Source organism: Amblyraja radiata, chromosome 1, assembly GCF_010909765.2.
Source record: "Amblyraja radiata isolate CabotCenter1 chromosome 1, sAmbRad1.1.pri, whole genome shotgun sequence".
Lineage (NCBI taxonomy): Eukaryota > Metazoa > Chordata > Chondrichthyes > Rajiformes > Rajidae > Amblyraja > Amblyraja radiata.
The window spans coordinates 31,687,213-31,704,942 of NC_045956.1; the positions used below are offsets into that span (position 1 = coordinate 31,687,213).

The 17,730-nt window shown below is 45.1% G+C and overlaps 1 protein-coding gene across 2 annotated transcripts in view; it reads right to left on the reverse strand.

Annotated features, from left to right (window-relative positions):
• The window catches only part of tlr2 (toll like receptor 2), a 31,042-nt gene that overhangs the window by 4,657 nt on the left and 8,655 nt on the right, over positions 1 to 17,730 (reverse strand). The window contains exon 1 of one of the 2 annotated variants that reach the window (XM_033019788.1): positions 6,262 to 6,363. The exons of the other annotated variant lie outside the window; for it this stretch is intronic. The gene's annotated coding sequence lies outside the window, so the exon portion shown is untranslated. Of the gene's footprint in view, positions 1 to 6,261; positions 6,364 to 17,730 lie in introns of those variants that run through there. 2 annotated transcript variants of the gene reach the window in all.

Below are 17,730 nucleotides of genomic sequence, written 5' to 3' on the forward strand. Positions count from 1 at the left end.
TAGGATAGTGTTAATGTGCGGGGATCACTGGTCGGTGCGGACTCGGTGGGCTGATGGGCCTGTTTCACTCTGTATCTCTAAACTAAACTAAAGTAAAATAAAATACATCTAATGTGGCAGAGAATTCCAGCGATTCGCTACCACCTGAAAGAAGACCTTGCTGCTCAACATTTATACATAACCAGACCCTTACTTTGTAGCTATGCCCCCCATATTCCCTCTTTTTGTTCTTGACTCTGGCATCTTGCCAACAACAGATGTTGAATTAACTGGCCTTTCCACCAGTTTGTCTGTTCTTGGCCCAATGAGTTTCTCCAATACTTTATTCATTGTCATAGGGATTTTTATACATTATAGAATTAGGGCAGCACAGTGGCACAGTGGTAGAGCTACTGCCTTACAGTGCCAGAGACCTAGGTTCGATCCTGACTACTGGTGCTGTCTGTACGGAGTTTGTACATTCTCACCACGTGGGTTTTCTCCGGGTGCTCCGGTTTCCACCCTCACTCCAAAAACGTACAGGTTAGTAGGTTAATTGGCTTTGGTAAAATTGTAAATTGTCCCTATTGTGCAGGGTCGTGCTAGTGTACGGGGTGGACGTTGGTCGGCGTGGACTCGGTGGGCCAAAGAGCCTGTTTCCATGCTATATCTCTAAACTCTAAATGATAGTCATAATGCATGGAAACAGGCCCTTCTGCCCAACTCATCCATACCTACCAAGTTGCCCACATATACAAGTATCCCTTAAACCTTCCCTATCTATGTACCTGTCCAAAATGTCCCTTAAAGATTGTTATTGTACTTGCCTCAAGCATATCCTCTGTCAGATCATTCCATCCTCCATGTAAAAAACATATATGTATCCCCTCCTTCATGTTATGTTATATTAGCCCATTTGCTACACGGGGTGAAGACTGATTCAAACATTTTTGCTGACAATTTATTTCTTCCTCCCTCCCTCCCTCCCTCCTTCCTCCCTCCCTCCCTCCCTCCCTCCCTCCCTCCCTCCCTCCCTCCCTCCCTCCCTCCCTTCCTCCCTTCCTCCCTTCCTCCCTTCCTCCCTTCCTTCCTTCCTTCCTTCCTTCCTTCCTTCCTTCTCCAGAGATCCCACAGGTACCTCAGCCACCTTCTTCCAAACTAAATATCCATTGAAACTCTTACTGAGTTTTTTATAATGTTAAAATTTTCTCTCAAAATCTTCCTCCTTAGTTCTTCGCTGCTGGATCCTGGATACTTTCCACTCCTCTGGAATAACACGAAAGCAAAATACTTTGTATGCTACCAGTGTGTAGAAGGGTCCTGACCTGAAACATCACCCATCCTTTTTCCCCAGAGATGCTGCCTGACCCGCTGAGTTACTCCAGCACTCTGTGTCCATGTTCTCCAGAGATGCTGCCTGACCCGCTGAGATACACCAGCACTCTGTGTCTACCTCTGGTATAAAGTAACATCTGCAGTTCCTTTCTACACACTTTGTATATCCAGCTTCTCAATTCAACATATTCCCTGACCTCCTTTGTCGAGTATAGATTGTGCCTTTTACTCATGGAATTCTTTCTTCCACTTGGAATAAATTCCTGAGAGCGCTCTGAACCAACTGTTTGAATATCTGTATTGTTTATTTACTGATCTGTCTCTTAGCTTATTTTTTAAAAAGCACAATGTGCTGGAGAAACTTGGTGTATCAGGCAGCATCTCTGGAGGGCATGTATAAGTGACGTTGTATGTATGAGAACATACATGGCATGGTAAGCAAGTTAGCAGATGATACAAATGTAGATGGTATTGCAGATAGTGAAAAGGAATAGGTGATGTTTCGAGTCGAAAGGGATATGGGATAGTCAGCATCATTTTGTAGGTGGGAGGTCATGTCTCACGAATCTGATTGAGTTTTTTGAAGATGTAACCTAAAAGATGGATGAGGGCAGAGCCGTAGACATTGTCTATATGCATTTAAGCGAACCATTTGATAAGGTGCTCGGGAACGTTAGATCGCATGAAACTCAGGCAGAGCTAGCCGACTGGAGAGAAAAGTGGCTTCATTGAATGAAGTAGAGGGTGATGGAGGAAGGTTGTTTTTCAGACTGGAGGCCTGTGACTAGTGGTGTGCCTCAGGATTCGGTGTTAGGCCCACTGCTGTTTGGTTTATATCAATGATTTGGCTGAGAATGTACAAAGCATGATTAGTAAGTTTGCCGATGACATTAAAGTGTGCAGCAATGTAGATAGTGAAAGATAGAAACATAGAAACATAGAAAATAGGTGCAGGAGTAGACCATTCGACCCTTCGAGTCTGCACCGCCATTCAATATGATCATGGCTGATCATCCAACTCAGTATCCTGTACCTGCCTTCTCTCCATACCCCCTGATCCCTTTAGCCACAAGGGCCACATCTAACTCCGTCTTAAATATAGCCAATGAACTGTCCTCAACTACATTCTGTGGCAGAGAATTCCAAAGAGAGATGGGTATCAAAAATTACAGCTGAATCTTGATCTGTTGGGCAAGTGGACGGAGGAACGGTTAATGGAGTTTAATACAGACAAGTGTGAGATGTTGCATTTTGGGAGGTCAAACTAGGCGAGGACTTACACAGTGAATCATAGGGCTCTAATGAGTCTGGTGGAGCAGATCGGTTCTCGGAATCCAGACACATAGTTCCTTGAAAGTATTGTCATAGGGTGGTCAAGACGGCTTTCAGCACATTGGCCTTCATCGGTCAGGATATTGAGTAGAAGTTAGGATGCTATGTTACAGTTGTACAAAATCCAGGTGAGGCCTGGTTTGAAGTATAGACTTCACATAGTCACCATGCTCTAGGAAAGATGTTAAGCTGAATAAAATGCACAGTGGACAATGGACAATAGACAATAGGTGCAGGAATAGGCCATTCGACCATTCGAGCCATTCACTGTGATCATGGCTGATCATGGTAGATTTATAAGCCATTAGAGGGTGATGGTAGAAAGTTATATATCAGACTGGTGGCCTGTGACCAGTGGGGTGCTGGGCCCATTGCTGTTTGTGGTTTACATCCACGGTTTGGATGAGAATGTACATGACATGTTTGCAGATGACACTAAAGTGGGTGGCGTTGTAGATGGCAAAGATGATGATCAAAAATGACAGCATGGTCTTCATCAGCTGTGAAATGAGCTGAGGAACGGTGTTAGACATACAGCACAGGAACAGGCCATTCAGGCCACTGAGCACGTCAATCATCAGTCAACTAGTTCTAGGTTGTCCCACTTTCCCCATCCACTCCCTATGCGCCGGGGCAATTTACAGAGGACACAGTCCACGCGGTCACACAGAGAACATGCAAACTCCACACAGGCAGCACCCGAGGTTAGGATTGAACCTGGGTCTCTGATGCAATGACGAATACATGGATTCCTTGCAATCCGTGCTTCCTTCTTGGTCTCTAATAATCGAGCGGCAAGAACTAATCTGTGAGCGCTCAACTAGTTACATTCTTTAAGCCTGAAAAATGCAAATTTACTTTGATGCAGTCTGCCACGTGATATCCAGTCTTCAAATCCACATTATGATATTCCACAGTACCAGGTACTGATGGCTTTTGAAGGAGAATTGAATAGGCTTTAAAGAAGGCCTAATCTGCAAAGCTATGGAGAAAAAGTGAGTGAATAGATTCAGCTTGATGGAGCAAATAATATTTATGTGTCCTAATTTGGTGAAAATATAAAGGCAAATATATCTTTGCTTGAGCTTTGAAAGACTCTGGCTCATCAGTCAGAATACTGAGTATAGAATGTTTAAGAAGGAACTGCAGATGCTGGAAAATCGAAGGTACACAAAAATGCTGGAGAAACTCAGCGGGTGCAGCAGCATCTATGGAGCGAAGGAAATAGGCAACGTTTCGGGCTGAAGAAGGGTTTCGGCCCGAAACGTTGCCTATTGTCCTTCGCTCCATAGATGCTGCTGCACCCGCTGAGTTTCTCCAGCATTTTTGTGCACCTATTGAGTATAGAAGTTGAGAGGTCATGTTACAGTTGTATAAGACGTTGTTGAGGTCACATCTAGAGGATTGTGTTCATTTTTGGTCACCAGTGTTATTGGAAAGATGTTGTCATGCCGGACAGGGTGCAGCAAAGATTAACGAGGATGTTGCTTGACTTGAGGGCCTGAGCTATAGGGAGAGGTTGAGCAGGCTAGAAGTTTAATCCTTGCAGCACCGGCTGAGGGGTGATCTAATAGAGGTGTACAAGATCATGAGGGGAATCGAGGGCCGGGATACATAGGTTTAAGGCGAGGGGGGGGGGGGGGGGGGGGGGGGGGGGGGGTAAGATTTAATTGGTACCTGAGGTCTAACTTTTTTACTCAAAGGATGGTGGATATGGATCAAGCTGCCAGTGGATGTGGTTCTACTTCTTGTGTACGGAGTGCACAGCCTAAAGTTGTAGGACAACTTGTTCTATTTGATCTTATTTGATTGTGCACGCCAGGTTGATTGCATTCGTCGAAACAGAGCGGTCCACGTGAAGGTTGCAATCTTCCACCCCTGGATGTGGTTGAGGCAGGTACTATCATAACATTTAAGAGACATTTGGACAGATGCATGGATAGGATATGTTTAAATGATTTGATTTACCCATCCTCCCATGTGCAACAGACGTCTCATATCAACATGACAGTATTTGCATACGGGGCTACATGCTGCGGTAATATCATAACCAATGCCGATAAGGGACTATCCGCTTCTATTAATAGGCTAATGCAGTCATGCTTAGATTCATAACATCAAAAAATACTGTTGACAACAGGTAAATATATCATCTTAATGTATTGGTGAATTGCAAGAGATAGTCACAACAGGTGTGGGGAAAAAGGAAGAGAAAGTGGATTGAGCCAAGCGAAAACAGCAATACTGCTGATACTGTGTAACACAATGCTAAAAGGACTTTAAATATGTTTATGAAAGAACTGCAGATGCTGGAAAAATCAAAGGTAGACAAAATTGCTGGAGAAACTCAGCGGGTGAGGCAGCATCTATGGAGCGAAGGAATATCCTTTGCTCCAGAGATGCTGCCTCACCCGCTGAATTCCTCCAGCATTTTTGTCTACCTTTAATTATTAGGCATATCATTACATTTATTGGAGCATTAGTGTAAAGTCTGTGATCCACAATATTTGGACCTCCGAATGCATTCACTCTAATTCATCTTTCCAATCCTTACTGTTAATTTTTCAACCCCGTAATCACATCCATTAAAGATTCAGATCATTTATTATCCTATAAAGGTCTCAGTCATCCTGTTGCCACCACTGTGCTGTTATCCGATGCAATTCCAAAACTTTGTGAGAAAAGTCTGAACACTCATGAAAAAGTGTGTCGAAATACTCGTGAAAAAAAAATCAAAAGTTGTCAAAAATTGCAGCAGGATCTGGATCGGTTGGCCAGGTGGGCTGAGGAATGGTTGATGGAATTTAACACAGAGAAATGTGAGGTGTTGCATTTTGGAAAGTCTAACGTGGGCAGGGCCTACTCAGTGAATGGTAGGGCTCTGGAGAGTGTTGTGGAGCAGTGGGATCTAGGAGTACAGGTACCTAATTCCTTGAAGGTGGAGTCGCAGGTAGATAAGGTGGTCAAAAAGGCTTTTGGCACATTGGCCTTCATCAGTCAGAGTATTGTGTATAACCATTGAGAGGTCATTTTGCAGTTATATAAGATGTTGGTGAGGCCACATTTATTATTATGTTCAGTTCTGGGCACCATGTTATAGAAAATATATTGTTAAGTTGGAAAGGGTGCAGAGAAGGTTTATAAGGTTGGTGCCAGGTTGAGGAGGCTGGGACTCTATTTTCTGGAGTGCAGGAGGATGAGGAGTGATCTAATATCATGAGAAGTAAAGATCGGGTGGACGCGCAGAGTCTCTTGCCCAGAGTGGCGTATCAAAAACCAGAGAGCATAGGTCTAAGGTGAAGCAGGAAAGATTTTACAGGAATCTGAGGGGCAACTTTTTCACAGTGTTGGGTGTATGGAAAAAGTTGCCAGAGGAGGTAGCTGAGGCAGGGACTATATTAAAGTTTAAGAAGCAATTAGGCAGGAACATGGATAGGACAGGTTTAGCAGGATATGGTACAATCGCAGGCAAGTGGGACTAGTGTAGATTAGGCATGTTGGTCGGTGTGGGCAGGTGGGGCTGAAGGGCCTGTTTCCCCACTGCAAGACTCTATGACCACTAAATCCTCCACTTCACCAAAATCGATTCCATCATTATGAGCTGAAGTAACAAACCTGTTTGAAGGGAGAAAATATTGCAACAAACATTGATGTGACGAAGGATCTCGACCGAAAACTTCACCTATCTATGTTCTCCAGAGATGCTGCCTGACCCGCTGAGTTACTCCAGCACTCTGTGTCTATGTTCTCCAGAGATGCTGCCTGACCCACTGAGTTACTCCTGCATTTTGTGACATTTTGTTGGTAAAGCAAGTTGAATTGTTGTTTTAAGGATGTTGGTTTTGAAATTATATCTTTAAAAATAAGAGAGAGATTAGCTGTAGGATTAATAGGGTAATAACAATGGGAGATTTCACCTTCCCTAACATTGACCCGGTCTCCCATAGTGTAAAGGGCTTGGACAGGGACTTGGAATTTGTTGAATATGCATATGAATGCTTCCTTAATCGATATATAGAGAACCTTACTGGAGAGGGTGCAACATTGGACGTCCTCTTGGGGAATAAAGTAGGCTGGCCAAGTGATCAAAGTCACAAAACGCTGGAGTAACTCAATGTACGCTGGAGTAACTCAAATCCAGATCCTGCTGCATGTATGTCTGGAGAACATGGATAAGTGATGTTTCAGGTTAGGATCCTTCTTCAGACTGATTGTGGAGAAAGCTTGTAAGAGAGGTGCGAGCGGGACACATAGTCAGGCGAGTGATAGGTGGATACAGCTGAGGCAGGATTTAGTTTGGCAGATGGATGGACAAAGGACAGAGATGGGAAGAAGAGCTGTGAGATGCATAGTGATGAACCACCAAATGTGAAGCCAGAGAAAGGGTCGGGGAAAAGGGGGAAATGGGTGGGATTGTGTGAGAAATGGGTGTGTATCAAGGTGGGCACAAGGATGACACACAAAAATGGGGGATGGTGCTGTTAGATACTTACCTAAACTTTGCAAATTCAATGTTGATATGTTGGTCGCATAGGGTTGTAAGCTATCCAAGTGGAATATTTGAGGCTATTCTTTAGCTACAAATGACCTCAGGCAGGGTGGTGCCCTGGTGCGCCCCTTGTTGCCCTGGGAAAGTGTGATCTCAAGAGGGATACAATGTGGAGAACTGTGGACCTGGTTAAATAGCAGGAAGGAGGAATGGGACAAGGGGGAGGGAGGGGAGTGTAGGTAGAAGTTACCTAAAATTATAGAATTCAACGTTCATAGTGCCGGGTTGTAAGTTGCCCAAGCGGAATATGAGGTGCTGTTCCTCCAATGTGCGTGTGATCTCACTCTGGCAATGGAGGAGGCCCAGGACAGAAAGGTGGGTATGGGAATGATAAGGGTTGATTAAATGGTTAGCAACTGGGATAACCAAGAGGCCTTGATGGACCGTCTGCAAGTGTTCGGCATAATCAGTCTTAGAGCGATACAACGTGGAATCCAGCCCTTCGGCCCAACATGCCCATGCTGACCAACATGCCCATCTGCACTAGTCCCACCTGCCTGCTTTTGGCCCATTATAGTCACATCGTCTTCGCTCAATGTAAAGGAGGCCGCATTGGGAGCAATTAATGTGGTAGATAAGGTTAGAGAAGGTGCATGTGAACACCTGGTAGGTCTCCTGGAGTCCCTGGATGAATGTGGAGGATATATTGGGACAGATATTATATAATCCTGTGTTTGTTCAGAAACGAACCTGGAGTGGGGATGGTTTGGGTGGGAAGGGATGAGTGAACTAAGGAGTTACAGAGGGAGCAGTTTTTTTCAGAAATCGGAAAGGGGTTGGGATTAGGAAGGTGTAACTGGTGGTGGGATCAGATTGAAGATGGCAGAAAGGTCGGAGCATGATCCGTCGGATGCGGAGACTGGTGGGGTGAACGGCAAGGACCAGGGAAACTCTATCCTTGTTTCATCTAGGAGGAGGGGGGAGTGAGAGCAGAAACACGGGAGGCAGAGGGGAAGCAGGTGTGGGATCCACCAAGGACAGCACGGGAAGACCATGTTTACTCATGAATGAGGACATCTCAGATGGTATCATCTTGGGAGCAATGTGGCGGAGATGAAGGAATTGAGAGTAGTGCATGCTGCCTGCGCAAGAGGCAAGGGGGAGGTGGTGTAGTCTAGATAAAGCTAGGATTCCACTTGGGTAGCGTACAACCCAGAGCTGTTCCTCTACTGCCAGAGCAAGTCCACATGCAAATTAGCATAACAGCACTTCACATACAACCCAATGGTATGAACATTGAATTCTCCAGCTTAGTTAATTTTTCACCAACATTCACCCCTCTCTGCCACCTTTTCCCCCTCTTCCCTGTGCCCCACCTGGATGCGCACCATTTATCTACCATCCCGTCCTGCTTTCCCCTCCCCCCAACTCTTCCACCTATATCCCTTCCTCCTTCTTTTCATTTTGCACTTCTTAACTCACAGACTTTTGTCGTCTTCCCATCTTTCGACTTTAGAGATAGAGTGCGGGAACAGGCCCTTCGGCCCACCGAGTCCGTGTCGACCCCGTACACTCGCACTATTCTACACACTAGGGACAATTCACAATATTACCGAAGCCAACTATCCCTCAAACCTGTGTGTCTTTGAAGTGTGGGAGGAAACCGGAGCACCCGGAGAAAACCCACGCGGTCACAGGGAGAATGTACTAACTCTGTGCAGGCAGCCCCCGTGGCCAGGATCAAATCTGGGTCTCTGCCGCTGTGAGGTGGCAACTCCACCGCTGCGCTACTGGCCTTTGTCCAACCCTCTGCCAATCAAATCGCCCCCTCACTTGTATCCACCTGTCACTTGCCTGTCTTTGTCCCTCCCACCTCTCTTCCCATTTTCCATCTGCTGCGAGAATAAGTCTGAAGAAGGATCCAGACCTGAAACATCATTTATCCAAGTTTTCCAGAGATAGTGCCTGAGCCTCAGCCGCTGCGTTACTCCAGCACTTTGTGTCTTTTCTTGCAAATCAGTATTTGCTCTTCCTTGTGTCTACAAGTGACTGAGGTGTCAACGAGGGAGCACGTTGGGACCATAATTCTGTCCATTCTATGGTCGTTGTGGGAAGGAGTGGATTGGGAGGATTAGAGATACAGTGCGGAAACAGGCCGACCAGCGACCCCCACACATTAACACTAGCCTACACGCACGAGGGACAATGTTTACATACACCAAGCCAATTTACCTACAAACCTGTATGGGAGGAATATATAGAGAGCTATAATGTGGAAGGAAACCGAAGATCTCAGAGAAAACCCACGCAGGTCACGGAGAGAACGTACAAACTCCATACAGACAGCACCCGTAATCGGGATCGAACCTAGGTCTCCGGCGCTGCATTCGCTGTAAGGCAGCAACTCTACCGCTGCGCCACTGTGACCGCTATATGGGGCATATGACATTAAAACACTCTTGACTCTTGACATCCTCGTAAATCTCCTCTGCATTCTTTCCAACTTAACATCTTTCCTATAGCAGACTGAACACAATATTCCGAATGTGGCCTCACCAATATCTTGTATAACTTTAACATAACAAGGTTTATGAAGGCAAAGTTACAGACATTGTCGATATGGACTTCAGTTAGGCCTTTGATAAGGTTCCTCATGATAGGCTGCTCTAGAATGTTACAATGCACGGGATCCAAGGAGAGCTAGATAACTGGATGTGGAATTGGCTCCATGGAGGGAAGCAAAGGGATGGTGGCGGAAGGTTATTTGTAGGACCAGAGACTTGCTTCATGCTTCATTGTTGTCATAGAATCATTGAGTCATACAGTGTGGAAACAGGCCCTTCAGCCCAACTTGCCCATACTGACCAACATGCCTCATCTACACTAGCCCCACCCACAAGCGTTTGGTCCATATCCCTCTACGCGTATCATATCCATGTACCTGTCTAAATGTTTCTTAAACATTGCGATAGTACCTGCCACAACTACTTCCTCTGGCAGCTTGATCCACACTCCCACCACCCCTTGTTGAAAAAGGTTACACCTCAGATTCTTATTAAATCTTTTCCCCCTCACCATAAATCTACAGTATATCCTCTGATTCTTGATTCCCCGACTGCACAAAAGACTCTGTGCATTTACCCAATCTATTCCTCTCATGATTTTATAATTCTCTATAAGACCACCCCCTCATCCTCCTGCACTCCCACAGAATAAATTACTAGACATTCCTATGTTGTTTGTGGTTGGATGAGAATGTACAAGGCATAAGTTTGCAAACGACAGTAAAGCAGGTGATATCGTAAGAAGTGAAGAAGGTTTCAATCATATCTTGATCAGCTAGGCAAGTTGCTGAGAATGGCTAATGGAATTTAATGCGGTTAGGTGCGTGGCGTTGCATTTTGCGAAGTGGTTATGGGGAGAAGGCAGGAGAATGGGGTTAGGAGGGAGAGATAGGTCAGCCATGATTGAATGGTGGAGTAGGTCTGATGGGCCGAATGGCCTAATTCTACTCCTATTCCTCATGACTTATGACCTTATGTTAGTCCCTGCCTCAACTACCTCCTCTGGCAGCTTGTTCCACCCACCATCCTTTGTGTGAAAACGTAACCCCTCAGATTCCTATTAAATCTTTTCCCCTTCACCTTAAACCTATATCCTCTGGTCCTCAATTGACCTCCTCAGAGCAAGAGACACTGTGCATTGACCCGATCTATTCCTCTCATTATCCCATATATGCTTGCACATTGTGTATTCCTGAGCTCTGCTCATTTGACCCACTGGATGAGCCCACCCAGATGATTATTTTCACGTGTACTTGGGGTGGCGAGATTCTTTGTTTGCATACAGTACAAGTATGCAAGAATCGTCACGTAAAGGATGCTGATAACTTGCAAAAGCAGTCAATATAGTGCGTCTTTCTTCTCATCTTACCTTGCCATTTATATAATTTATTCATTATATTTATTCATAGACCTCGCTCGAATGTGGATTATCAGAATCAAAAAGACGATGAAAATGTAATAGGAGTTTAAATTTTTCAAATTACTTCATTTCCCCATTAATGTGTTCAAAAGAAACATACAAGAGTTATTCTTACCTCGACTGCTTTGCCTATTGCATTTTCCAATTTATAATCCGTCAATTCAGTGCTCCAGCAGTAGGAACTAATGTCTCCTTTTGATGTTGTTTTCAGCAAAAAATACTCGTGCTGTAGCAAATTCACTAACTGCGATTGACAATCTGCGACATGTGGGTGAGGAAGTGAACTGTGGTATGTAAAACAGGTAGGAAATAGAAAAGCTATGTAGAAACAAGGAAATGCAGATGCTGGTTTACACAAAAAGAGATACAAAGTGCTGGAGGAACAGTGAGCATCTCTGGAGGACATGGATGGGTGATGTTTGTGGTTGGGACCCTTCTTCGGACTGAATGTGGGGCGGGGAGGGATAGAAAGCTGGGATAGAGGAGAGGCGGGACAAAGTGTGACAGAGGCAGGGGGGGGGGAGGGGGTTTATATTAGCAGGTTTAGTTTAGTTTAGTTTAGAGATACAGCACAGAAACAGGTCTACCTAGTGGTGGAAATGGGAATGGGAATATGTGGTCTAAATATCTCGATCACATGCAAGAAATTATCAACTACCATCTACTATAAACCTACCAACTCACACAGTTATAAGACCATAATGTTATAACTGATAGTAGTAGAATTAGGCCATTCAGCACACACTCCACCATCAATCATGGCTGATCTATCTCTCTCCTAACTCCATTCTCCTGCCCTCTCCCCTTAATCTCTGACACATGTACTAATCAAAAATCAATCTATCTCTACCATAAAATATCCACTGACTATAGCCTTCTGTGGCAAAGAATTCCACAGATTCACCACCATCTGATTAAATGTATTTCTCCTCATCTCCTTCCTAAAAGAACGTCCATTAATTCTATGGCCCCTAGACCTAGACTCTCCCACTAATGGAAACATCCTCTCCACATCCACTCTATCCAAACCTTTCACTATTCTGTATGTTTCAATGAGGTCCCCCCCCCCCCCCTCATTCTTCTCCAGCGAGTACAGGCCCAGTGCCGACAAACCATATAACATACAGTATAACCCTATAACAATTACAGCACGGAAACAGGCCATCTCGGCCCTTCTAGTCCGTGCCGAACACTTATTCTCCCTATTCCCATTTACCTGCACTCAGACCATAACCCTTCATATACCTATCCAATTTATTTTTAAATAACAAAATCGAACCTGCCTCCACCACTTCCACTGGAAGCTCATTCCACACAGCTACCACTCTCTAAAGAAGTTCCCCCTCATGTTACCCCTAAACATCTGTCCCTTAATTCTCAAATCACAAACGCTCAATATAGGTTAACCTACTCATTCCTGGGATCATTCTTGTAAACCTCCTCTGGACCCTCTCCAGAGTCAGTACATCCTTCCTCAGATATAGTGCCCAAAATTGCTCAAAATATTCCAAATGCGGCCTTACCAGCGCCTAACAGAGCCTCAGCGTTACATCCCTGTCTTTGTATGCAAGCCCTCGTGAAATAAATGCTAGCATTGAGTTTGCTTTCTTTACTATCGATTTGACTTGCAGATGAACCTTTTGGGAATCCTGCACCAGCACTCCCAAGTCCCTTTGCTCCTCCGATTTCTGGATTCCCTCCCCATATAAAAAATAGTCTATGCCTTTATTCCTACTACCAAAATTCATGACTCCACACTTTGCTACACTATATTCCATCTGCCACTTCTCTGCCCACTATCCCAACCTGTCCAAGTCCTTCTGCAGAGTCCCTGCTTTCTTTACACTACCTGCCCTTCCACCTATTTCCGTATCATCTGCAAACTTGGCCACAAAGCCTTCAATCCCCTCGTCCAAATCATTAACATACAACGTGAAGAGTAGGGGTCCCAGCACCGAGCCCTGTGGAACTCCGCTAGTCACCAGTTGCAGTATCTGCACTACACTTCCTTCCACCCTGCCTCTTGAAAAGACGATAATACCTTCTCTCAATTCCTCCGTGTCCACCGCATCTACTCCCAAGATGCGGCTTTCCATTCTAGGATATCTACGATGACCTATTTCTTTAGTAAATGTGGTTTCCCCCTTCTATCACAGATGGATCCCTCACCCGCATCTCCTCTGTCTCTCGTGGTTCTGCTCTCGCTCCCTCTCCTGCCAGATGGTGTTCGGCATGGACTAGAAGGGCCAAGAATGGCCTGTTTCCGTGCTGTAATTGTTATATGGTTATATGGTAATATGGAACAAGGATAGAGTTCCCCTGGTCCTCACTTTTCACTGAACCAGCCTCCGCATCCAACACAACATCCTCCGACATTTCCGTCACCTCCAACATGACCCCACCAGTAGTCACCAGCCTCCCACCTTCTGCAGAGACTGCTCCCTCCGCACCCTCCTCTATTAGAGTCATAGAGTGAATATGAAGAGATTGGAGGGATATGGAACACGTACAAGCAAAAGGTACTTCATTTAATTCAGCATCACGTTCGACAAAGACAACATGTACCAATGGACCTGTTCCTCTGGTGCAGAATGGAAACAGGCCCTTAACACAACTCATCCAGGTGAATGAAATGCTCCATCTAAGCCAGTCCTATTTGACCACGTGTGACCCACAAGCTGCTAAACCTTTCCCATTCATGTACTTGTCCAAATGTCTTCTAATTGTTGCGATTGTGCCTGCCTCAACTACTGCACCCGGCAGCTTGTTCTATATATCCTCCAGGCACTAGATAAAAAAGTTGTCCCTCAGGTTTCTGCTAATCCTATCACTTCTCTCCTTAAACCTATGACCTCCAGTTCTAGAGTCTCCTGGGAAAAGGACTCTTTGCTTTCACCCTATTCCCATCATAATTTTCTAAAGGGCCTGTCCCACTGTACGAGGTAACTCAAGAGTTCTCCCGTGTTTCCCCTGATTCGAACTCGGAGAATTACGGTAATAGCCGTAGGTACTCGGGGCTCTCGTGGACACTCTCCGCACTGTTGAAAAAACTTCACGAGCTTACCGCGTTTCCCGAGTACCTGCCGTTAGCGTTACGAGCAGCTAAGAGACGTCCCGAGCTCTGACCCGCTACGTACATTCTACGTACTTACCACAAGTTGGAATTTTTTTAACTCGGGAGAGCTCTTGGGAAAACTCGTATAGTGGGACAGGCCCTTAAACCTCTACAAGACCACCCCTCAGCCTCCTGCGCTCCAAGGCATGAAGGCCTTGGCTGTCCAACCTCTCTCTGCACCTCAGGTCCTTGAATCTTGAAACATCTGCATTAATCTTCCCTGCACTCTTTCTAGGATAATGGCATCTAACCAAAACTGAACAAAGTGTGGCCTCACCACATCCTGTACATAGTAACATAATGCATCAACTCCTAGGCTCAATTCCCAAAACCTTCTTCACACCCTTTCTACTTGCAATAGACACAAAAAGCTGGAGGAACTCAGTGGGTCAGACTGAAGAAGGGTGTTGACCTGAAACTTCACCTATTCCTTTCCTCCAGAGATGCTGCCTGTTCCGCTGAGTTACTCCAGTTTTCGTGTCTGCCTTCGGTTTAAACCAACATTTGCAGTTCCGTCTGCTCCACTGTGATATCTCCTCAAGGTATGTCTACATTGAAGAAGTTCTTCTCCTCTCTCCGGTGCAAGTTCTGCTCTCGCTGCTCCCCCTCTGTGATTCCTCATGCTCTCCGTCTCTACGCTCGACTCCCTCTCCCCTGACTCTCAGTCTGAAGAAGGGTCTTGAACCGAGACGTCACCTATTCCTTCTCTCATAGAAACATAGAAAATAGGTGCAGGAGTAGGCCATTCGGCCCTTCGAGCCTGCACCGCCATTCAATATGATCATGGCTGATCATCCAACTCAGTATCCTGTACCTGCCTTCTCTCCATACCCCCTGATCCCTTTAGCCACAAGGGCCACATCTAACTCCCTCTTAAATATAGCCAATGAACTGGCCTCAACTACCTTCTGCGGGAGAGAATTCCACAGATTCACCACTCTCTGTGTGAAAAAAGTTTTCTTCATCTCGGTCCTAAAAGATTTCCCCTTTATCCTTAAACTGTGACCCCTTGTTCTGGACTTCCCCAACATCGGGAACAATCTTCCTGCATCTAGCCTGTCCAACCAACCCCTTAAGAATTTTGTACATTTCTATAAGATCCCCCCTCAATCTTCTAAATTCTAGCGAGTACACACCGAGTCTATCCAGTCTTTCTTCATATGAAAGTCCTGACATCCCAGGAATCACTGGTGAACCTTCTCTGTACTCCCTCTATGACAAGAATGTCTTTCCTCAGATTAGGAGACCAAAACTGTACGCAATACTCCAGGTGTGGTCTCACCAAGACCCTGTACAACTGCAGTAGAACCTCCCTGCTCCTATACTCAAATCCTTTTGCTATGAATGCTAACATACCATTCGCCTTCTTCACTGCCTGCTGCACCTGCATGCCTACCTTTAATGACTGGTGTACCATGACACCCAGGTCTTGTTGCATCTCCCCCTTTCCTAATCGGCCACCATTCAGATAATAATCTACTTTCCTGTTTTTGCCACCAAAGTGGATAACCTCACATTTCTCCACATTATACTGCATCTGCCATGCATTTGCCCACTCACCCAGCCTATCCAAGTCACCTTGCAGCCTCCTAGCATCCTCCTCACAGCTAACACTGCCCCCCAGCTTCGTGTCATCTGCAAACTTGGAGATGTTGCATTCAATTCCCTCGTCCAAATCATTAATATATATCGTAAATAGCTGGGGTCCCAGAACTGAGCCTTGTGGTACCCCACTAGTCACTGCCTGAAATTGTGAAAAGGACCCGTTTACTCCTACTCTTTGCTTCCTGTCTGCCAGCCAGTTCTCTATCCACATCAATACTGAACCCCCAATACCGTATGCTTTAAGTTTGTATACTAATCTCTTATGTGGGACCTTGTCGAAAGCCTTCTGAAAGTCCAGATATAACACATCCACTGGTTCTCCCTTATCCACTCTACTAGTTACATCCTCGAAAAATTCTATAAGATTCGTCAGACATGATTTACCCTTCATAAATCCATGCTGACTGTCCAATGATTTCACCACTTTCCAAATGTGCTGCTATCCCATCTTTAATAACTGATTCTAGCAGTTTCCCCACTACCGACGTTAGACTAACTGATCTGTAATTCCCCGTTTTCTCTCTCCCTCCCTTTTTAAAAAGTGGTGTTACATTAGCTACCCTCCAATCCTCAGGAACTACTCCAGAATCTAAAGAGTTTTGAAAAATTATCACTAATGCATCCACTATTTCTGGGGCTACTTCCTTACGTACTCTAGGATGCAGCCTATCTGGCCCTGGGGATTTATCGGCCTTTAATCCATTCAATTTACCTAACACCACTTCCCGGCTAGCCTGGATTTCACTCAGTTCCTCCATCTCATTTGACCCCCGGTCCCCTGCTATTTCCGGCAGATTATTTATGTCTTCCTTAGTGAAGACAGAACCAAAGTAGTTATTCAATTGGTCTGCCATGTCCTTGTTCCCCATGATCAATTCACCCGTTTCTGACTGCAAGGGACCCACATTTGTTTTAACTAATCTTTTTCTCTTCACATATCTATAAAAGCTTTTGCAGTCAGTTTTTATGTTCCCTGCCAGTTTTCTTTCATAATCTATTTTTCCTTTCCTAATTAAGCCCTTTGTCCTCCTCTGCTGGTCTCTGAATTTCTCCCAGTCCTCTGGTAGACTGCTTTTTCTGGCTAATTTGTATGCTTCATCTTTTGTTTTGATACTATCCCTGATTTCCCTTGTTATCCACGGATGCACTACCTTCCCTGATTTATTTTTTTGCCAAACTGGGATGAATAATTGTTGTAGTTCATCCATGCAGTCTTTAAATGCCTTCCATTGCATATCCACTGTCAACCCATTAAGAATCAATCGCCAGTCTATCTTGGCCAATTCACGTCTCATACCCTCAAAGTTACCTTTCTTTAAGTTCAGGACCCTTGTTTCTGAATTAACGATGTCACTCTCCATCCTAATGAAGAACTCAACCATATTATGGTCACTCTTGCCCAAGGGGCCACGCACAACAAGACTGCTAACTAACCCTTCCTCATTACTCAATACCCAGTCTAGAATAGCCTGCTCTCTCGTTGGTTCCTCTACATGTTGGTTTAGAAAACTATCCCACATACATTCCAAGAAATCCTCTTCCTCAGCACCCTTGCCAATTTGATTCACCCAACCTATATGTAGATTGAAGTCACCCATTATAACTGTTTTACCTTTGTTGCACGCATTTCTAATTTCCTGTTTGATGCCATCCCCAACTCCACTACTACTGTTAGGTGGCCTGTACACAACTCCCACTAGCGTTTTCTGCCCCTTAGTGTTTCGCAGCTCTACCCATATCGATTCCACATCCTCAAAGCTAATGTCCTTCCTTTCTATTGCGTTAATCTGCTCTCTAACCAGCAACGCTACCCCACCTCCTTTCCCTTTCTGTCTATCCCTCCTGAATATTGAATATCCCTGGATGTTGAGCTCCCAGCCTTGGTCACCCT